Source organism: Podarcis liolepis, assembly GCF_965112155.1.
Source record: "Podarcis liolepis genome assembly, chromosome: 1".
Taxonomy (NCBI): domain Eukaryota; kingdom Metazoa; phylum Chordata; class Lepidosauria; order Squamata; family Lacertidae; genus Podarcis; species Podarcis liolepis.
The window spans coordinates 139149468-139173637 of NC_139554.1; the positions used below are offsets into that span (position 1 = coordinate 139149468).

Sequence of the window (24170 nt, forward strand, 5' to 3'; positions counted from 1 at the left end):
GTTCTCACAGGGGCAAACCAGAAGGCCAAGGGAAGCAACCACACCTGGCATTCAGAGGGGTTGAACATAGCCAGCACAGCAACTAGCCATTGACCATCTTGGCTTCCAGTCTCTGAGTGCAGCTCCTCCAGCAAGCGCCAAAATGGTTCTCCAATCCAGGCCCCACGTGGCGTTCTGGCCGGCCCAGCAGCTCACAGGCCTTTGTTCTCTTACTTCTTCTCAGCACCCATCTGCCCCCACACCCCCTGTAAAAGACACTTTTCCCTGTCCTCTCACACGCTTCCCGGTCACCCTGGCAACCACTATCTGCCCAGTAACAAGGTGAGGCCCTGGCTTGGAAAGGAAGCCAGCCTGTATTTTCCTACTGGCCTGGAGCTAGATTCTGACATTCATAATTCCTTAGAAACCAATGATTTAAGAACTTGGACTGCTACCACCTGGATTGTCAGTCAAGCAGATTATAATTATAAACAAGTTGAAAATATATGTTCTCAAGTTCTACCCAGCTTCTCACTCTAACACTAAACGCAACACTAAACTAAATTGAAACAGTAAAACATACAAGTTTAATTCTTTTTGTTTGTTGGTGACATGTTCAAGAAACAATGCCCTGAACTTTAATCTCTTTGACCATCCCACAATCCACACTGAGCTGTAGCTCATGTAGTTAATACTGCTGTTATAACAGCAAAACAAGTGGCTCTAAATAGGGTTTTATCCAAAACAAAGGGGACACTTTTTGCAAATTTCTTTTGCCCTCTGTGAAAATGCCCCCTTTTTGATCATGGAAACTTGAACAGGAATTAAGGTGTTTATGGATTCAGAGCGAGGGCAACATCATACAGAGAGAATTGCCTTCTCTTTGAACTGGCTTTGTTTGCCCTAAGTGATGTCATTGTACAGCCAAATCTGACTGCTTATATGATTATTTTCCCAGAATAAAGATTGAGGTAAATCCAAAACGATGGTATCAAAGTAGCGATCAAGTGGGGACAAAAAAAGCTGCGACAAGCCCTCATAACTCATTCTCTCAATGTCATATGAAGCATGCATGGTGGTTAAGAGAATGAGCTATAAACCAAAAGACCCGCATCTGAACACATTCTCAGCCTGTCTGTAATACAGGATAAAAATACTGTCTGACCTTAAAGAGCAGTTGAGGGTATTAGCACAAGTAAGCTATAAACTGAGATGATGTTTGTAAAACAGTAATTTAAAGCATAATGTGTAGTTTTGCTCGTGTCTAAAAATAAAGGCTTTTTGTGATCAATTTCCCACTTTGGGGGAGATTTTGGAAGCATATGTGCAAAAAAGAACAGAATCATATCTGGCCATTTCATTTTAAGGAGTATCACGTGAGCTTTAATGCAGAACAGAAAGTGGAAATCTGTTCTGGAACAACAAAAGAAAACAAAATAAAGACCAAGGTGGTACAGAGTCATCTGTGATGCCAGTGTAGGAAGGCTGAATGTTATTTGGCAGGTTTGTATCTTCTCTTAATATGAGCTGAGTCCAAACTAATAAGGCCATTTTGAACCAGAACACTAAGATGACAATACATAAGGGCTGTCAAGAGGATATCTTTTTCTCTGAGCAAACTCAAGAAAGGTCTGTCCAATGACTCCTCAACCTCTTCCCCCTGTAGCAAAGACCTAAAATTGACCAGCCCATTGATTTCCTACATGACTTCATACTGGCTTCGCCATGTGTTCAGATATCTATATGACACATATTGATTAGCACAGTATCAGGTACGTAGTTTTGTATAAAACACACACACAAAAATTAGGAACAAAAACATTCTCAAAAGCCTTATTTTTTACCCAGACCTTTTGATATTAATTTTCTGCTCATCTTTTAGTGTGGTGGGAGGTACAGTTGGACCTACTTGTATATTTTAGGTTGTTTTACCCTTATTTTTAATGGTCATAATTATAAGTTGCTTTGAGATTCATTTTTTAATCAACTAAGTAATAATGATAATAGGAGGAGGAGTACGCGGCACATACAGGAAATTCATCCTCCTTTTTCAGCAAAGGGGCCTAAGGTTAAATCCTGAGCTTACCAGTGGAATTCTGCAGTGTGATAACTGTTGGGGCTGCAGAAATAGATGGCTGCAAAATAGGCTGGAAATGTCTGGTCATTCAGCTGTATGAGCAGCAGGATAAATTGCCCTCACTCAAATCTGGCTTTGTGACATTGACACCTAGACAAATTTAACTGGCTATGAGATGATATGATACCATCAGACTGCTACCTGATTGTTGATGGGCCAGGATATTTTAAAAATACATTTTTAAAAATTCTGCTGCAGCTGGTTGTGAACAGTGTGTAAAAATGGTGTTTTCACGGACCTTTTCCCCACCACTCCCCACTTCCACTCTGAAAAAAATTTACAGGTGAAATTTTTGTGCAGCCGTACTTATCGATTGTCCACATCTGATGAAATGGGAGAAGCTGCTCCAAAGGAGAACAATGTACAAATACAATACAAGCAGCTTTATCAAGAAATCTGTATGGTTGTCTATTGCTCTCATCAATTGCACTGAGAGCTAAAGCCTACAAACGCTAAACAGGCTGATCTATGCCATTTTGAGTAATCTGATTATAACATACAGGAATACAAATAAATAGCCTAGATCTAATTTTATAAACTGTTCCACATTTCCTTTATTATATTAAACCTGCAATGGAAATAGAGCAACACATTCCCACTTCTCAGTGTCAATGGCCCAAATTCCTCCCTGGTGGATGTGTTTTCACTGAGGCTTATTGATTTCCTTTATGAATCAATTTAAGCCAGTCCAAACCATTTTTTAAAACTTATAATTTATTGTTTCACATGTATCTTGCCTGTAGAGCTCTGAAGACCATAGACTATGGATGGAGTTCAACTGAGCGAGCCAAGCCCTTGGGGGGAGGCAATAGAGGGAACTGCCCCAGACATGGTGGGACCCACATTAACACTGATTAAGAGTACACTCCAAGGGCAAGAGAGAAGGAAGGAGTGACTTGGTAGCTCAATGAAAGTCAGCCCCCAAGCCCTCTAGAGTTTTTAAAAAGAACCTTCCCACCTGCAGCAGACATGAGATACAACATGCAACAGGAGCAACACGGTTCTCATTTTCTATTAGATCAATATTTATCGCATGCTTATAGTTGATCCCTATTAGAATATGTGCGTAGCTTTACTTCTGACTAGTTTTCTGGTATGGATGCCGACAAACAGATTTACCCTCTATTTGTCCACAAGATCAGCAGCTTTTGCTAAAACCTTTCATGTCTAGAATTGGTTGTTTCTGTAACACAAGGGAGAATTGCAAGGTTAATCATCATTGCAATAGTTATCCTAAAAAGCAGTAAGTGCCATAGGATCTGCTGTTGCATGGCCTGACATCATCATTTATCTGTCCCCCATCCCCCTGCTAAAAGCCTAGTGGAGACTTTTACGCCTCCTTTGCCAGTGCTGCAGCAAAAACTTGCATGATGTCATCAAGTGCAACCAATAAACAGTAGCAGTCCCTGAATCACAAGTTTGGAACTCCTTTGGAATGAATCCTGGCAGAAACTGCTGTTTCAGCTTGTTGCTTGTGGATGGTGCAGGGTAAAATTTTAAAATGTGAAGATAAATCATTGGTGTTCAGCCTTTGACAAAGAAAACTTCAGGTACATTCCTAATTCATGCCTTTCCAGTGTCGAAAAATATAACAAATAAAAATGTTTGTAGAGGTCTCTGGTGGGGGATGTCAACACCCAAAACAAATAGGGAATATTTCTGAGGCATTTTAAATTCCCGCACCAGCCAGGCACCTGCCCACAAAAGCCAGACAACAAGTGTAGGGGGTGTAGAGCCAACAGGAGCAATATATATTTAAAGCTATCTATTTTTATTTTTATTTTGAAGATAGGGTAAATTATTGAAAATATAATACTGCAGTGGGTTACTTTTTGTCCTGTGGGTTTTTTTCGTAACTTTCCTATGTAGTTTAGATTGTTTGGAAAATGGAAATGAATTTTTAGAAAGCCAGGTTTAGAAATAATGCTAGATTGCCTGGGTGAGAATGAGCATATGACAAAACAAACCCCTAAATTGCTATGGTTCCGCAGCCATAGTAGCAAAATGTGTATGAGCTACTAGCTAGAATTCCTTGATTTAAATCTTCTCTCAGCCTGCACTGGGTGGATTTAAGAAAGCTAAACTTCACCTACCCAACTGACATTTGAGGATAATAAGACAAGACAAGGAGTAGGATTTTGATTTGAGAGAGCTAAGTCCAACTGCCTTAATGTGGCTCTGCTCTCTGTTTTCATTTCAATCAGCAGGTGAGAGGATTCAATGTCTAAATGGTTCCACATACTAAAAAAGAAAAGAAAAACAATGCTCCCTCTACATGTCAGACCTCTACATGTCATACCTAGCATGTCAGAGAGGGCAGGTTAGGCCTCCCCTCTATCTACATGGCTAAGATTAGAATTTGGAGGAAAACCTATGTTTATCTTATTACCAATTCAAAGACTGGTGCTGAACCCACTGTGCTTTTCACCTTATTCCTTCCTAGTACTCTTTGCTTCTCACCCTCTGTCTCATCTTTGGGTCAGAATAATAATTATTTTTTGCTCATCTCAGCAGATGATAGTGGGGAATGAGATGGGGTTTCCAGTAAGGAATATGGCAGAAGATGTAGCTTCTATGAGCCTAGTAGCAGCCACCTCCTTTGCATTTTATTTATTTATTGCAAATATTTATAAGTCACAGCCAAAATGTGGAACACCAGAACCAACTTTTCCCTGTAGAAGCAACTACGTCAAATCAATACTATGAAGAAGACAAACGGTAGCTTGGACACAGTAAGGGGATGCACCTCATCCCTCCCCAAAGGAATGGACAAAAAGGTGCCAATTCACCTGTTGATGCAAGGACAGTAATGTTGGGGCATGATGCATCTCAGACAAAGAGGTACTAGCAATAGTAGAGGTAGACTTACGATGGCAGCTCTACCTTTTTAAAACAAACAAACAAACACAACAACAACAACAACCTCATTGTGCTGCCAAGCACTTTGGAAATGTAAAAACACAGACAGTTTTTCCGGGTCATGTGGCCAGCATGACTAAGCCGCTTTTGGCGAACCAGAGAAGTGCACAGAAACGTTGTTTACCTTCCCGCCGGAGCGGTACCTATTTATCTACTTGCACTTTGACGTGCTTTCGAGCTGCTAGGTTGGCAGGAGCTGGGACCAAACAACGGGAGCTCACCCCATTGCGGGGATTCGAACCGCCTTCCGATCAGCAAGTCCTAGGCTCTGTGGTTTAGACCACAGCACCACCCGCATCCCTTAACAAACAGTAGCAGAAGTCATATAGTCAAAATCTAGTTCCATGCAATCAAGCCAGTGGTAATGCCTCACCCCTGATTTGCCTTGGAATGACACCTCCACCTCTATTTTCTTTGGCTCTAAAGAAACGATCAACGGCAGGATGAACAACAGCTCCAACTTAGCGATCTTTGGCAGTGCCCAGGACCTCTTCTGGTTGCTCTGCCTGAATGAACTCCAATCTACCTGCTCTTTGCCTTTAGCTGTACCCCTGATCAAAGAATGCTACCAATGTCCCGGCATGCAACTATCCAATGGGGAAGCATTAACTCAGAAAAAGTAAAACATAACTTAGGACATTCAGCTATAGCTTCCGAGCAGCCATTTGTCATTATCATGGAAGCCCAATTTCAGCTGTCAGCATCACAATAGCTGTCACTTTATCTACTGAGGGCCTGAGTTGCATGTTGTTATTGTTTATGATTACATTTATTCATTACTCATGACACAAAACATTTCAAAGCAACTTACAACGTTAAGTTGTTACATTTATGGTATGTTATCTTTATGGGGCAAAATCATCTGGGGGGACACTTGAGATGTCTTGCATGGAGGAATATTTCAACTGTGTGTGAAATGTCCCTTACTTTTCAAGCATTAGAGTGCCAGTTTTCTAAACAATTCTTTGAAGAATGGAACTTACAAAAAAGCATAGCTAGCCATACTTTCCATTGCTCATGCTGGCTAGATTTTCAAGAAAGAAGAGACTTTTAAGGTCAACAATTCAAAGGCATTGTCACAGTAAATATTACCAAATGTTTGCCCGATAATAAATGCTGGAAATGTAAGGAAACTGAAGGTACATTCTTTCACCTTTGGTGGACGTGCCCTAGGATTAAGGCTTTCTGGGAAATGATATATAATGAATTGAAAAAGGTATTTAAATATACCTTATTGAAGAAACCAGAGGCCTTTCTCCTGGGCATTGTCGGCCAATTGGTGCAAAAGAAATACAGAACCTTTTTTATGTATGCTACAACAGCAGCAAGAATACTAATCGCTAAGTATTGGAAGACACAAGATCTACCCACTCTGGAAGAATGGCAGATGAAGGTGATCGACTACATGGAACTAGCTGAGATGACTGGCAGAATCCGAGACCAGGGAGAAGAGTCGGTGAAAGAAGACTGGAAGAAATTTAAAGGCTACTTAAAGAAATATTGTAAAATTAATGAATGTTAGAAAGATGTTGGATAGAAATTAAGTGGTTTCCAGCTGTAATGCTTTAGGAGATATGAAAAAAGGATTATAAATGGGTAAAAGTTCTATGGTAAGGATTTGCTGAACCAACAAACTGAACTGGAATACAAAGAAGGGAAGTATGAGGAGGTCGGAGGAAATAAGGATATGGAAGTTATGTTACTGAAAATTAATATGTGTTTTTAACTGCTTATTAATTTGTATGTTTATTTTTCATTTTTTCTTATATTCAATTTTTTTCCAATAAATATCTTTTTTTAAAAAAGTAAATATTACCAAATGAAGAGTCCAGTTTGAGCCCCTCAGAGCAAAGATACGAGCTACATGCAACTAATGTGGATTCCTGCAGCCCAAGCTGACCTCTTTAAAGAGGAAATAGTGGCTTCTGGAGTGGGTGATCAGGAGGAGAGAGGTAGCAGGTGAACTTCCCAGTCCAATCATTCTCCCAAGTGGCACCCCACATCACAGAGCTACAAATGCTTGTGGAAGAGCCTCTTTTTCTATCAATAGTAGAGGCACTATATCATGTTTCTATGATTAGTGGCAGGCTATTAGATCTCAGCAAACAAGATTATTAGCCAGATTTAAAAGCCAACACTGAAATACATGCAATATTAAATGGCAAAAGAACTGCATGGAACAACAAAGAGCATTTTTTGTGTACTTAACTTTTTATATCTCATAAGATCTTGTGATAACGTCCCTCCACTTTGTTCAGCAGAGGGATTTGCACCTGTAACTTCCATACCTCGTACCTATACCCATTTTATTGTGCATAATAATCGTGGGGTTGCCATGTTTCAACAAGTGAAAATCTGGACACAAAAGTTGTTGGCCTTTTTTTGTTTTGTCCGTTGGCCAAAGTTGTTGAGCTATTTTTAAGGAAATTTGCCAAAATCTGACAAAGAGATCTAAGTGAGCAAAGGGTACAATCCACACGTGGTCTGAAACATGAACTGGCCTTAATGGCAGAAGGTCAAAGGAGAATCTCAAAGGAGAGAGCAACTCATGTGTGGAGAAGGGCTATCGTTACATGGCAGAGCACATGGTCTGCAGGAAGAAGGGGCCCAGATTGCAGGTCCTGGGAAAGGCCTCTGCCAGAGATCCTGCAGAGCTGATGCCATTCAGGGGAGTCCATAGTAAGCAATGTCTGATTCACTATAAAGCAGCTTCCCGTGTTCATATTCTTTTTAAAAACCAGGTAAACGTAAAGATGACAAAGTGCTGCAATTAAGGCAACAAATAGCAGAGGAAAATGAACACAAAGAGCAGAATGTGCGTTTGAAGCCTAGTTGCATTTTGATCTCTCCTAAATATATAGTTGACATTGGGGGGAGGTAATTAGTATATAAAACAATACGATAGATTCAGATTCAGGGAGGCAGACAACAGTTAAGAACTTAACATGTGAAGCACACAGACGGGCATGCAGACACACAACACACATACATTGAACACAAACACGTGCATGCCATTTGACATAATGTATCACACTCAATTTTGGGTTACAGAGAAATACAGCCAATCTTGATACTTTGCCAATTGCACTTATGTGACATATGTGTTTGCAAACATACTTTTTCATGTGAATGTGTGAAAAAACATTATGTGACTACATTAAGATGAACATGGGACATGGACTATATTTACAGAACCTTAGGTAAAGGTGAAGTGACCACCAAACCCCACCACCACCAAAAAAACAACAACCCCCCACAGACTGAGAGGGTGCCCAGAACAGATTAGGCCCCATTCAAAACCCAAACCAAAAAGAACAGTTCCCAGATTCTGTGTTATGGAGTATTGTATTAGATGTATTCCAGAGAGAGAGAAAAAAAGAGACATTTTGCTTTCTTTTCTCAGTATCTCATGCAGATGGCTGCAAAGTGTTGTTACAGCAACGAAAAAGGAATGAGTGGAAGGCAGGATAATATATGTATATTCTGATGTGTCTCAGCAACAAAATGTTCTGCAGCTTTTGTGGCAACATGTAGGCGTAGCCTCTTATAAACTGAATGGCTTGATGGGGGGGTAGAAAAGGGATGCATTTGCTGTATCCTCACATCCCTACCCAATAAAGATACAGCATGAAAATAAATGGCAAGGATACATGTATCTCTTAGTTACAATAGTGGGGGGGGGGGCGGGCGGGGGTTTAACAAAAACAGACTTTTCCCTCCCTAGAAACAAACACGGCTTTGTCTGTATGTGGCAGACTCTACCTACTGAAACAAGCCAAGGTATTTAATCCCTTATGTACTCCTTTACACAGAACTGCAATCACAGTTAATTTTTAGGGAGAAAGGTTCACCCACTCTTAATACCCTTTATCTAGAATGGTTGAGAATAAATGGCTGGATAATGTTTGTGCTTGTTTTGTTTGTCCAGCTCTGACAGGTGATCGAGAAAAGCAAAGGTTTTTAGCTGTTTTTTTTTACTTTGAGGCAACCCCAGTGGCCAAAATGACTGAGCTTATGTCTCCACTCATCAAGTAGTTTTTAAGAATGCAGCCATCACAATGAACTTCCACAATGGTACTCCATGGCCAAGCCGTAACGCCCAAGAAAAGCTATAGTACTGTGTATCAAAATAGAATAAAAAGTCGTATGCAAAAGATCGCCTGTGAATGAAACACCCACTCCGCTGTGTGAGTACAGACAGGTGAAAAACGAGCTGTGCCTTACCTTTTGTCTGCAAGCAAGTCAAACCCAAGGAGTGTGTCTGGTTAGAAAGAAAAGGCTGGAGAATCTGCAAAATAACACACACATATACACACACACTTAATATTATTACACTGGAAAAGTATTATCCTCCATTTCTGTACAAAAAGCACCCCTTTAGTTTAAAATGCAACCCAAAAATGCATGCAAAATTTCCCCCTCAAAAAACCCCACCCATATACCAAAGCAATTAAATAAATGCATGAAATGCAAACATATGTATACCCTATGCCTCCCATACAGAGCCTGCATTCATCTAGTATTTGCAAATTCTGCACCTAATATATAGCCGGAAGGGCTTCTGTAGATCAGCATATTGCAGGTATTTAAAAAGACACACATAAAGCTGATGGTAAAACAAAAAGGGGAAAAAACATTACCAGCTCCTGTGCTGCAATACCAACAAAGGCATATCCTTAAATAACTGCAGCATAACCATTCTCCCAGAGTATTAGTATCCGTGAGCTCTCTGTCTATCTCCAGACAGACACAGTCTGCCAGCCACCAGCTTGCAGCTTCCGTATGTGTGTCGGGGAAGAGGAAAACTGCAAATCAGATGAAGTCCCCGCAGTGGTGAAAAGGAAAAGAGGCCGAGTGGGAGACACAGAGGGAGCTCGCTGGCCACAGAATTTTCCAGAATGACGGCAAGGCAGCCAGCTCCGCCATCACTCACTTACAATAGGATGCTGCACTTGCCTCAGCTTAAGCCGTCTATCAAAAGGGTTCCTGGTATCGAATGCCTGACAAGCATTTTAATTGCAACCAACCAAAACATGTCCTTGGTAATCAGGCCTCTAATCCCAGGAAAACCATCAACCGGTTTCCTTTTGTGTCACTGCCAAATGTACACACAGGCAACAGAATACTAAAATTTATATGAATCCATTTTTTAAAAATAAAATGTTTTACATGCAGTAGTATGTGCTGCTGAAAAAACAGATCTCTTGGGATTATAAATGCGAAGTTACTACAGCATGCACACTACACACACACACACACACACACACACACACACACACACATTCCTTTGTGTCTTCTAAACACTTTTTTTTACTTCTCAAAGAAATAGGAAGCTTCCTTGTAAGAGAAAATATACTGTATGCTCAAGCATTATTTTGGCTTTCAAAGAAAGATATCATGCTACAAGTAAAAGGTGCAATTACATTTCTGCTATAAACCAGGCTTTGCCACCATAGCTAATGACACAAATGTACTAGCTGAGCCACAAATTCTCTGCTGTGGATTGGAAACATCAGCAGAAATATTATATACAAGCAAATGAAAACCATGCAACAGAATGACACTTTCAAAAGTTTTGCAGCATGAGCTGCCTAACTGAACTACGTGAGAGTATGGAAGCGTAAAATGTTATGGTTGACCCAAACCCTGTTAATTTGCTTTTTTAAATATAGTGAACACAGAAGGTGACAGAGAGTGCTCCAAGGGCAGCTGAGTTCATAACCATGCCTTGTTTACTCATAAATAAATCTCATTATGTCTGATAGGAATACTAAGCTGGCATAGGAATGCAGCTAGCTCTGAATATGTGTGTAATGATTAATCTCAAAAGCACAAATGAATAATTGTCAGGTTACTGGAAGATGTTACAGAAAGATTATTTTCTGGTAAATATCTGTTATGCATCCCAGGTCTTGTTCCTGGGAAGTCAAGAAGAAATAATGCGGAGACACATACAGACCTATAAACACTAATTTGGGAGTAAATTCCACTTCCAAATAAAAATTCTTATGATTTAACTGTAAAAATATTTTCATAAGTTGTGCTAAGGTAGGGTTGCCATATTTCAAAAGACAAAAGTTGTTGAGTTTTTCATGGGTTGCCATGACATTGTTAGCAATTTCCGCCCGGATACTGCTTTCAACTGCAGTATTTTGGATACATCTGGGACATTCCGGACGTATGGCAACCCTAAAAGGGTAAAGCTATAAATTCTGACATACAGCTATTGCTAGAAAAATAAGTTGTGTGCCCAGTTGCTCCCGCTCAACAAGATCACTGGACAATAAAATAGTTGGCAAGTAATAATGTCAAATGACTTAGAAGTTACTAAGCAAAATGTTGTTGGCAAGGTGGGAAGAGAAACACATGCTTTTATTGAGTTCTTCCCTTTTCCAGTTAAAGAAAACAGTTCCATATAAATCAGCAGGGTCGACAATACCTCATAATGTAAAAAACAACAACACATACAGTGTATGGAGCCTAACTGACAGTTTTTGACACAAACATTGTTCTATTAACATGCATATAGCATAACAACAGTATAAGAGTGCAATGATAATGGGTTATGAAATACTTTAGCAACAACAAACCTCACAGACCTTGAAACTTTGGCACATGCTAGGTGGGAAGCCTATACACAATCATAGTTCACAGCTGCATGAGTGGGTGCAACTTTTTGTCATTGAAGGTGCCAGAGAGATGACACCTTCCCCTTTTCTTGGTTCAGGTAGCTAGCCATGTTGGTCTGACATAGTCGAAATAAATTTAAAAATTATTTTAAAAATTTAAAAATCCAGTGGCACCTTAGAAACCACAAAGCCTAGGACTTGCCGATCAGAAGGTCGGCGGTTGAATCCCCGCAACAGGGTGAGCTCCCGTTGCTCAGTCCCTGCTCCTGCCAACCTAGCAGTTCAAAAGCACACCAAAGTGCAAGTAGATAAATAGGTACTGCTCCGGCGGGAAGGTTAACGGCGTTTCCGTGCGCTGCTCTGGTTCGCCAGAAGCGGCTTAGTCATGCTGGCCACATGACCCGGAAGCTGTATACCTGCTCCCTCAGCCAGTAAAGCGAGATGAGCGCTGCAACCTCAGAGTCGGCCATGACTGGACCTAATGGTCAGGGGTCCCTTTACCTTTACCTATTCTGCTTTGGTCAGACCACACCTCGAATACTGTGTCCAGTTCTGGGCACCACAATTTAAGAAGGATGTTGACAAGCATGAGGAGGGCAGAGGAGGGCAACCAAGATGATCAAGGTCTGGAAACCAAGCCTTATGAGGAATGATTGAGGGAGCTGGGTATGTTTAGCCTGGAAAAGAGGAGACTGAGAGGAGATATGACAGCCATCTTCAAATATCCTGCATATGTCACATGAAAGAGAGAACAAGCTTGCTTTCTCCTGCTCTGGAGAGTAGGACGTGAACCAATGGCTTCAAGGTACAAGAAAGGAGATTCTGACTAAATAGCTTTATCAGGAATAACTTTCAGACAGTAAGAGCTGGTTGAGAGTGGAACAGACTCCCACAAAAGGTGTTAGATACTCCTTCATTGGAGGTTTTTAGAATCATAGAATCATAGAATCATAGAATCATAGAGTTGGAAAAGACCACAAGGGCCATCGAGTCCAACCCCCTGCCAAGCAGGAAACACCATCAGAGCACTCCTGACATATGGTTGTCAAGCCTCTGCTTAAAGACCTCCAAAGTAGGAGACTCCACCACACTCCTTGGCAGCAAATTCCACTGTCGAACAGCTCTTACTGTCAGGAAGTTCTTCCTAATGTTTAGGTGGAATCTTCTTTCTTGTAGTTTGGCTCCATTGCTCCGTGTCCGCTTCTCTGGAGCAGCAGAAAACAACCTTTCTCCCTCCTCTATGTGACATCCTTTTATATATTTGAACATGGCTATCATATCACCCCTTAACCTCCTCTTCTCCAGGCTAAACATGCCCAGCTCCCTTAGCCGTTCCTCATAAGGCATCGTTTCCAGGCCTTTGACCATTTTGGTTGCCCTCCTCTGGACACGTTCCAGTTTGTCAGTGTCCTTCTTGAATTGTGGTGCCCAGAACTGGACACAGTACTCCAGGTGTGGTCTGACCAGAGCAGAATACAGTGGCACTATTACTTCCCTTGATCTAGATGCTATACTCCTATTGATGCAGCCCAGAATTGCATTGGCTTTTTTAGCTGCCGCGTCACACTGTTGGCTCATGTCAAGTTTGTGGTCAACCAAGACTCCTAGATCCTTTTCACATGTACTGCTCTCAAGCCAGGTGTCACCCATCTTGTATTTGTGCCTCTCATTTTTTTTGCCCAAGTGCAATACTTTACATTTCTCCCTGTTAAAATTCATCTTGTTTGTTTTTGCCCAGTTCTCTAATCTGTCAAGGTCGTTTTGAAGTGTGATCCTGTCCTCTGGGGTGTTAGCCACCCCACCCAATTTGGTGTCATCTGCAAATTTGATTAGGATGCCCTTGAATCCATCATCCAAGTCGTTGATAAAGATGTTGAATAAGACCGGGCCCAAGACAGAACCCTGTGGCACCCCACTAGTCACTCTTCTCCAGGATGAAGAGGAACCATTGATGAGCACCCTTTGGGTTCGGTCAGTCAGCCAGTTACAAATCCACTGCGTGGTAGCATAGTCAAGACCGCATTTTACCAGCTTCTTTACAAGAATATCATGGGGCACCTTGTCAAATGCCTTACTGAAATCAAGGTAGGCTATATCCACTGAGTTCCCTTCATCTACCAGGCTTGTAATTCTGTCAAAAAACGAGATCAGGTTAGTCTGACATGACTTATTTTTCAGAAATCCATGCTGACTATTGGTGATCACAGCATTCCTTTCTAGGTGCTCACAGACTGTTTGCTTAATGATCTGCTCCAGAATCTTCCCTGCTATTGATGTCAGACTGACTGGGCGGTAATTATTTGGGTCCTCTCTTTTCCCCTTTTTGAAAATAGGGACAACATTTGCCCTCCTCCAGTCTGCCGGGACTTCGCCTGTTCTCCAGGAATTCTCAAAGATGACTGCCAGTGGTTCTGAGATCACATCTGCCAGTTCTTTTAATACTCTTGGATGCAGTTCATCTGGCCCTGGAGACTTGAATACATCTAAACTAGCCAAGTATTCTTGTACTATCTCCTTAGTTATTCTGGGCTGTGTTTCCTTTGCTGAATCATTTGCTCCAAATTCTTCAGGTCGGGCATTGTTTTCTTTATCGGAGAAGACTGAGGCAAAGAAGGCATTGAGGAGTTCAGCCCTTTCTGTGTCCCCTGTTTGCATTTCACCATCTTCTCCTCTGAGTGACCCCACTGTTTCTTTGTTCTTCCTTTTGCTACGAACATACCCATAAAAGCCTTTTTTGTTGCTTTTAACCTCTCTAGCAAGCCTCAGTTCAGTTTAAGCAGAGGTTGGGTGGCTATAAGTCCAGATAACTTAGCTGAGATTCCTGCACTGCAGGGGGCTGGACTAGATGACCCTCAGGTTTATTTGAACTGTACAGTTCTATGATTCTACTGACAAACAGCACCTCTTTCCTATCTCGACTGAGCCTTCTGCCCACCCAGTCCTTCAGCGACTCCAGACAATCAATAGTTTAAAGCTTATGCAGCCTCCTTGGCATTGCTTGAGAAGGAGAGAGAGAGAGAGAGAGAGATACCTGCCCCCCGCCCAGCTCTGAATGGGAACTATAACTTAAGACATTTAAACACACCAATAGTCTGCTCTACTGCATCAGGGGGGTGGGGGAGGAAGAGATTTTGCTGTGAGGACAGTTAAGGCAGAAGCTGTAGCTATTAAGCATCTCTGTGGTTACTGGTATAGGAAAAAATCACCCTTTTTAAAAACAAAATGAGCAACGGGGGAGAGGAGCAATGGATGACTTCAGCTAGTACAGTCACCCTCAGCAGGTATGGGGGGAGGGGGAGGAAGCACAAATAAAATTCAGGAGCTTTAGAAAAAAAATCATTCTGGAAATTTTTCCAGTAGAATAAAGGACTGCTGTTCTTCCCCTTCTAATGTTTCCTTACAGAGAGCCAACATGGAAGTATCTCATCAGCCCATCGCATTTTGGCAGTACGTCTGTTCATGCTCTTCAGAATTGGATTGCCTGTTTGCTTTGAACTTGACTGAACCTCCCAGATTGTGTTGTATTGTCAGCACATTGCATCATCTTGCTCATACCCATGCAGCCCCTTTTCTTAGCTACTGACGGAGCAAAGAGCATCTGTCTTTCTGTGAATCTGAGGGCTCTCTGGTATTAACGCCATCCACAAATGCCTTAGCTTTAAATATACATATATATTGTTTCTTTTTTCCACACAACTTGGGACAGGTGAGTGGTCTCTTTTTTTTAACCTGCTTACATTAAAGTTGAGATAAGTAGATATTGTGGATTAACTGATACACCAGCGTTAGCAAAAACAAAAAATACTTGTATACTGGTGACACAAGGGACAAGTGCAGCAGTCAAACTCCCTGGATCTTGGGTCATGCTATGCGCACGAAAGACCATATGCCTTGAAGTGTTAGTTAATTTGTAACCATACGTTTAATTTATTTAAGAGTAATAAAAAAATATTTGCACTAACAAGTAACCTTGCCATCCTGTTCACAAATTTCATGTTCTTCCCAGCTGTGGGTCCTATCCAGCAATGCTGTTCCACTTACACAGTGGAGCTTTTCCCTCCTAGTTACCCTTCAAAGCCTACTTCAGAGAGTTGGAGGACACCCCAGGGTATATTTTTGAGGGCATGCAAGGAGAAGAGAGGTATTCCACTGTGCATGACAAACTCCACACATGCAGTGTTAGAAACACTGCTTAGAGATTGTTCAAATCGTAAGTGGTGCATGAATGCTTTTAAATGAATAAATATTTTCTTCACACCTTTGGCTGGTGTATCAACAGTAACCAACTGTATTTCTCTCTAGCTGCCACAAACCAACCTTGAGGTGGTGGCTCAAGGTAAAACCTTGAGACCGCTTCCTACTCATCTTCCACTATAGTCCCTCAGATCAACCAGGAACACTCCCTGGATGATCCCAGCTACACATCCAGTTCACAGAGCAAAGGGGCAGGAAATGGGATCTGCAATGGCTACGTCACAAATATTGGTTTCCTTCTCTCTGGAGCCTGAAAGTGAGTGTCTTAGTCAGAAGTGTGGTAAGAACTGTTTCTTTGAGCAAGGTGGTTAATTGTTCATAGAACTGAGTTGGAAGAGACCCTGAGCGTCATTTAGTCCAACCCCTGCAAATGCAGGAATCTCAACACGGGTTCCCCTATCCAATCTGAAGCCATACCAGACCCTGCTTAGGTTTGCAAATGTGCTGGCAGTTTTAATTGTTGTAGCATTCAGTTTTGCCTTGTTTTTATTGCTATTTGTATTTGTTTAGCAAACTGCAAGCCATCTGAGACTTTAGGACAGTCTGGGCTAGAAATCAGAATGAAAAATGAAGACGTATATAGGTAAAAATTTACAAGGGGTATTTCCAGAGAGCATCACCTCAATTCCCCCCTCACTTTTGTATCTCAGTTGCCATCTTGTATGAGACGTTTAGTTGGCAGGAGCTGGCCATCCTGAGCAGGGTGTGTTTATAGAACCAGTTGTCATGGAAAAGAGAGAATCCTGGCCCTCTGTGCTTTGAGCTATGAAAACATTGGGATGCACAAATGGCAAAATTTTCCACAGCCTCATTCAATCAGCACAACACCCTGCATAAATGACAATTCTAAGCCCTATCCATTCTGAAGGAAATCAGCCCTGAGTGCTCACTGGAAGGACAGATTGTGAAGCTGAGGCTCCAAGACTTTGGCCACCTCATGAGAAGAGAAGACTCCCTGGAAAAGGCCCTGATGTTGGGAAAGATGGCGGGCACAAGGAGAAGGGGATGGCAGAGGACAAGGTGGTTGGACAGTGTTCTTGAAGCTACCAGCATGAATTTGATCACACTGCAGAAGTCAGTGGAAGACAGGAGTGCCTGGCGTGCTCTGGTCCATGGGGTCATGAAGAGGCGGACACGACTAAACGACTAAACAACAAAAGCCCTGAAATCTTGCCTCAAAACATACCCTTCCTATATCTGGTACCTCTAGGCAGGACAGCAACAGATGAAGAGAGAAAGTCCTTTTCAGCTGCCACCTGATTCCCCCCCCCCCCATATAACTGGTCCATGCCCTCTGCCCATTCCCTGCCCCTCCCGAAGTTGTCAATCAAGATGCCCACTCCATCCCCTATTCTCCCCATTTCACCTTATCCTGGCACTGAGGATTTCATTCCCTCTTTCCCACTGATGCATTCTTGGGAGTTCATAAGAAAGGTTATGGTTTTTTGTTTTGTTAAAAAAATCCTCTCTCTCTTTCCTTCCACAGTGCTTTCAGCTTTCTCTCCCCCTTTCCCCTGTACATTGCATTACTGTGCAGCTGTTTTTGGCCCAGTGTCACCCCATCCTACTCTGGTACAGCTATCAAGGGTAGACTCGTAATTTGCCTTTTCAGGGTGGCAGAGAAAACCCACTGAAATTTTCTCTGTTTCTCTCCCCCTGGTAGCTTAAAGGGGTGCTCCACAACCTAGACCAAGTTCCTAACCTTACCTATGCAGTGCACCTCATGTTTTGGTCAAATACGCTTCATTTCTGGACATTTCTACGCTACTGACCAGGTCCACACAGGGAAAATGCTACCTTAACATCAGGCTTAAATTCACCCACCCTCTCCCAGTAATACAGGTTCCAGAAGGGCTTACTCCCTGAACACAGGAAAAAAATAGGTCAGCTGCCAATGACAAATGTATTCAAGATACAAAATGCCACTCTTCAGGCAAAAGGTTTAATGCTCTTAACACAAGCAAAGTTGTGCCTATTTTGTATCTTTTATGAGATGATGAAGGAAGCAACTATACTAAATTAATAAAGATGTAAATTAGGTTACTTATGAGTAGCTAGTTTCGGTAATGAGCATATTTGTCCACTGGGAACAATGCTGAGAGACTCATTCAATTTGCATTAGGCCACTGTAACATTTTCTCTTAAATTACTTTTTAGCAAAAAGGGTTTATCTGCTTCTCATTCTTTCACAACTGGGGACATTTAAAAAGCGTACACAGAAATGGTATTTGTACCCTCACTCTAGGCATATACATCAGAAGTTCCAATGCTTTCAAAGGAACTTTATTCTGAAGATGTACGTTTAAGATTGCATCAAGATTACATTTGGATAATTATTTACATCCAAAATCAGACAAATATATTTGAAGTGAGGAACCTGTCAATAAAGAAATGCACAGCTGTGAAGCCAAACCAACACATACAGACTCTGAATGAGCGTACCTGAACTCAGATGATTGACTCAAATGAAATCTGCACTTGGGGGCTTTCAGAATAACTTTAGGGGGCAGGATATGTCTTAAGACATCTATTCCTTGCAAGCCTCTCAGCCATTATGCTAACAGAATATCATTCACGGGTAAAAATTCATACAGGGGAACTGCTTTTCTTGCTCTTAGTTTTGTGCTAAAGCACCAAGCTTTGTAATCTTCCATGACACTTTCAAGAGTGCATGCTCTTATTTTGTTGACACCAGAAGTCTGGGATCAGACTATAATAGGGGTAAGCAACTGAAAACCTGAAGGGTACATCCTGGCACAGAAGTTTCTAATGTGCGTGGGCAGAGTGGCAGATGTGACGGAAACACAGGGGGCAGCATGCCACTTGAGGAAAACGGGAAGTGCCACTCTGCACAGCCACTGCTCCCACCACTACCTGCCTGCTCCTCTGCCACTGCTTGCTCTGCCGCCACAGGCCCTGCATCTGCCCAGCATTTGCCGCTGGCGGAGATGCAGATTTCAGGCAAGATCGCATCCACTTGTGGCGAGATCCCATTCAAATCACATAAGCACTTGTGTGCACTCCACAAGATCTCACGAGATCATCTCCCAAAATGGACACAATCATGCCTGAAATCATCAGTGTTTGTTTGCTTTTCTGTCTGAAGCCGTGGTCTCACCTTGCTGAATGGCTGGGCTGAAAACAGCAGCAGCTTTGAAATGGGAGGTCACTTTCAAACACCCACTCCACCTCCTTCTCAACAGGCCAACGGGGGGCGGGGGGCTTCCAAATGGGAAATTACATAAGATCTGCAGACCAGGGGCCTTATCCAGAAGAAAAACATACAAATGTGGTACAGGGACATGGTTACATATTCCTGAGCATCTCAGCTTGCAAGCTTTCCAATGGTTGTGTACACAACGAGCCCTTTGCTCTGTATGAGAAAAGCCCTTGCTGTTCTCTAGAATTAGAAAACCGAGAAGAAATTATGCAATCTAGTAAAAATAGAAAATAAGAAAAAAATATTCAGATTTATTCCATTTGCACAATGAAGACAAGTCCCAGAATTCTGCATTTCGCTGTTCAGATTTAGACTGCAGAATTTTATTTTAAAGGAGCCTTCCTAGAATTACACATTCCACTGCTACTTTCACTCACATTTTATTAATGGAAACACGGATTTGCCACTTTCACATACAATTTCTCTCTCCCTCCCACTTGTTAAAGCCTGAATTGAGACAAAGCTTTGCACTGTGTGTTGCATTTTACATCAAAGGATATAATAAAATAGCCCTGCTGCTTGTCAGTTCCATTTATACAAAGTTATAATTATGTTTTATTAATCCCTTTGTTGAGTTTCACAAGTTATTTCTTTGAGACTCTAGCTATTTCTTATAAGATTTAAAATTTGTAAATAAAAAAAATGATCTAAATGTCTGAAAGGAATGAATTTTGTTTATTTTAAGTTAGTTCCTAGGTCTCAGTTACGATACTTCATTTAAAGTTTAAACTGATTCGGGGTATTTATGGTTTTCCCCAATGAAATCTGAACACAATTCTCTGAGAGAAGGTGACTTCTAACAAAGAATTCTCAGAATTTTCATGAAACTGCAATTTCCAGAATTCTTTAAGGTAGTTAGTCACATGGATTGTCTGTGCAGGAAGGTAGTATATAAATTAGGCTTGTGTGTCCTCTGTGTTTGTGTAGTAATAATGAGGCAACTTCACATTGTCTACAGCAATGTCTACCTACATCATCAGTCCTGGCCAGACTGCTGAAGAGTTAGAACTGGTATAATACACAACTGAAGTACTCCAAGTGCGATAAAAGCCTCATTCATACAACTTGTTGTGTACATTTGTGTTCCACTATCCTCTTTTTCTGTCCGTTGGCTTGTAACTATTCACTTTCTTTCTTTGTTGTTCCCAACAGTCCTGTATGTGTACAAATTTTGGGGCTTTCTCTGTTAAACCACTCAGATGGTAGTGTTTTGAGGAGCCCCCTCAGTCTGGGACTGGCACAATATTAATACCTTTCTAACATGCATATCATTAAGGAGTGAAAAGGATATTGTACTGAGAAGTGTAAAAGCAATATAATTATGTTGCTGTAGCAGGGAAGGAGCTATACTCAGGGGTGCCAGAAGAACATAGGAGCTTACACTTTGCAAGGGAGACTATTTCCAAGAGTAAGCCCCACTCGCTACAGCTTCAGCTACTAGTCTAAGGCAGATACTCGGTGTCCCCTCCTGTGTTCCAAACGCAGCATTACGACTCGAGGCCTGCCTTCCATCTGTGGAAACGCGGACCTGGCAGAGAACATTTAATTATTGGCTTCGTCTTAATCTGAATCCTCCTGGTCTACTGCCGTTAGTAATGCAAGACCCTCACAAAAGCAAGTGGTTTAAAACTGTGCATCAAAAACTCCTTACATGCGGTCTGCACTCACAGTCCCTACTATCAATGGGCCTCATTAAAGCAAAGAGTCTAATAGGCCAGCGCCTGAAAGACATTGAACGACAAAACAACCTGACTATCTTAAAGAAACTGTGCCCATGGTATACCTACTTTCCTCCTTCTCATTTTGACTCTCCAGCCTCATATTTGTCTAAACTAACCATCCCAAAATACAGACGTGCCTTTACATTGGCTAGATGGGATGTTCTTCCCTCTGCTGTACTCGAAGGGCGTTACCAAAAGACTCCATTTGAAAAACGACTCTGCCCATGTGGAGATGGTAACACGGAAACAGTGTCCCACGTCCTTCTTTCTTGCCCCCTTTACAAAGACCTAAGGAATGAGATTATTACTCCACTCATTCTCTCCAACCCCGGCCGTTCACCAGACATTACACTGTATTTTCTATTATCTGATACGGATAGTCAGATAACAGAGAAGGTCGCGAGGTACATCGAGAGAGCTGCGAAATTGAGGGCCACCATCTGAGTGACAGACCTGTTTACCCGACGGACCTCCTTTTGCCTGTTCTTTTCTTCCTTTTATCCCCATTCTCACTTTTAACTCTTGTACAGCTGTGGCCTGTTGGCTTTGCTAATAAAGTTTTGATTTGATTTGATTTGATTTAGTTGGGGTGTAAAGAAATATAAATATAAAATATATACCGGTAATACCATGTAGTCAAGCCTAGGCATTCAAAATAGGTTATTTAGCTCCAAGTATTACCACATGCCATGCTGGCTCTCTATTAATAGTTTCAAACAAAGGGCTCTATTGTAACGAAAGCTAAAATGGCCTTTACTCTTTTAAAAGAGTTTATAAATGATTAATCACTTAATATTTTAAATAGGATAAAATAGAGTATAGCTTTCATAAAATACAGCAGGACGGCTAGCATAGTCACTAAATTTGGTGGCCTCTGCTAAGTTCTCTGGATAATATAAAGATCCAGTGTGGTGTAGTGGTTAAGAGCGGTAGTCACGTAATCTGGGCAACTGGGTTCGCGTCTCCGCTCCTCCACCTGCAGCTGCTGGGTGACCTTGGGCCAGTCACACTTCTCTGAAGTCTCTCAGCCCCACTCACCTCACAGAGCGTTTGTTGTGGGGGAGGAAGGGAAAGGAGAATGTTAGCCGCTTTGAGACTCCTGAAGGGGAGTGAAAGGCGGGATATCAAATCCAAACTCTTCTTCTTCTTCTTCTTACACAGATGGAACGAATCCCAGTTCTATCAACAACATAGTTTTATCAATTACATCTATTATCATGTGAAGGGAGGGCTGGCAGTTTTTTTCCTTCCATCAATAAATGTAACAGCCTTGATTGCAGGTGTGCTGAATCCACCTACAGTGCAGCAAGAAACTCTAATTTCAATTGGCTGAGCTGCTGTGATGGAATGGACTGTTCTGTTTCTCAGGAAACTATTCTGTAGGGCTAAGACTGTGTACTGTGGGCAGCAAGCCAGAAGGCAAACAGGCTGGGGGGCGGGGGCCAAGACAAGAGGGCACAGCATTGCTAGGTCTATTCTAGACCCTGGCAGAGGAATTCTACCTGTATGGATTGTCATCAATGGTCTTGTTGTTTTTGTGAATCTCTGCTCAGATATTTCCTGTTTCAAAACTCACGAATTTGGGTCCAGACCCTTGCTGGTCTAAACTACAACCCTACACCCAAAGGACTTTCTTTTCCGCCCTCATTGCCTTCTTTTAGAGTGCTGACTTTGACAGCTGGGCAATCTAAAAGAAGGCAATGAGGGCGGAAAAGAAAGTCCTTTGGGTGTAGGGTTGTAGTTTAGACCAGCAAGGGACTGGACCCAAATTCGTGAGTTTTGAAACAGGAAATATCTGAGCAGAGATTCACAAAAACAACAAGACCATTGAACATTCCTGGCTTGACGCCTTAATGTTTTGGAAAAAGTATTTCCAAAGATATTTCCAGCACACTGAACAGAAAGCTTCTTTATTTCGTAGCTCTTTTCAAAGACTCCAATGAACGCTGATAAGGGATTGATAAGGTATTGTTGGCCATAAATACTGAATAGTCACAGCCTGTAAATGCTGGGTAGAAAACTATCAAGATGTTTCGATTTTGGAACAAAATAATAAGAAGGCTGCCTCAAAAAGCGCATGTAGATTCTAGCCCAAAAATGGAAACAAGAAGAATTACCGTCAATAGAAGAATGGAGAATGAAGTTAATGGAATACGCAGAACTTGATAAATTAACAGAAAGGATCCGAGGCCTACAAGACCACAGATTCACTGAAGACTGGAGTAAATTTGTAGACTATTTGAAAAGTATTTGCGATGAACAATTAACGTTTGTAGGTTTGCAAGAGGCTCTGTGAAAATAATATTAGAAATATTGTAAAAAAAGGGAATAAGAGGGAGGAGGTTTTTAACAAAAGGCAATATTAGATTAAGAAATGCGGAAGAAGGATTAAAACGGAGGATTTGCAGAAGAGCTGAGGGAAGTCCAAAAAATGTATCTGTGAAAAATTGTGTTATGTGTTTTTATATTTTTGTATTGCAAAATGAATAAAAATAATTTATTTTTTAAAAGGGCATGTAGAGATTATGCTTTGTGTATGCTACATGCAGTACAGCACATAGCTGCTGTGGGTAACACTATTTAATCTACAGGTAATTGGGTTTTTCCAATTACGCTGATATTCTAGAGACAATATAATCATCATCATAAAGATGCCTAGGGGTTGTCCAATAGCACGGGCAGCCCCACCAAACATTCAGTGGTGGCTTTTACCATCAAAATGATTCAATTAAGTGATCACAAGTGATCACAAATCTCTCAACATTTTAGAGGTTAAGTGTTTTACAAGTGGAGCTTACTTTATTTTAAGCATTTATAGCTATTGAACAGTAGGCCTCTGTTCATCTACAATTTGCTGCTTGGAGTATTTTTTTCTGAATTTTACCCATTCTGAGCCGTTGAGTACAGGGAGAGCTAGATAACACATAAATAAATAAATAAATAAATAAATAACAGACAACATTTGAACTTTCTGCTGCAAACTTGCATTTCCCATAACAATCTCTTCAACAACTGCACCATGCACAAGTTTTTGCTCACCAGAAACTGAGAGGTACATTGAACACTTTCCTGTCTTCAGTGGCAGAGAGAGCAACAGCATGGGCAGTCAGAGTCAATGACAAGCAGAATCACTGGCAGATGGAGCCAGCTAGTTGTAGGTTAGTCTCCATCCTCCTCCCTGCTGAGCTCGACAAGGGCAAAAGAACTGAGACTTCACCAGCAGGGCAGGTTGTCTAAGAAGACAGGCAAGTGGGGCTGGCAGAATAGGTTGGTGGGACACTGTTCTGTTTGCCCTCATGGAGCAGCCTCCA

At 41.6% G+C, this 24170-nt stretch overlaps 1 protein-coding gene and 1 long non-coding RNA gene across 24 annotated transcripts in view; one reads left to right on the top strand and one right to left on the bottom strand.

Moving 5' to 3' along the window:
- Positions 1-24170, bottom strand: part of MAP2 (microtubule associated protein 2) — a 241669-nt gene that overhangs the window by 161408 nt on the left and 56091 nt on the right. For 18 of the 23 annotated variants that reach the window (XM_083471722.1, XM_083471734.1, XM_083471725.1 and 15 more), the window contains one exon: positions 9260-9323. The exons of 1 other annotated variant lie outside the window; for it this stretch is intronic. The gene's annotated coding sequence lies outside the window, so the exon portion shown is untranslated. Of the gene's footprint in view, positions 1-9259; positions 9324-9675; positions 9957-24170 lie in introns of those variants that run through there. 4 more of the 23 variants (XM_083471735.1, XM_083471729.1, XM_083471732.1 and 1 more) reach the window with 3 other exon arrangements.
- Positions 317-2645, top strand: LOC310693629. The gene is made up of 2 exons (XR_014519283.1): positions 317-1482; positions 2400-2645. It is a non-coding gene; the product is annotated as an uncharacterized lncRNA (long non-coding RNA).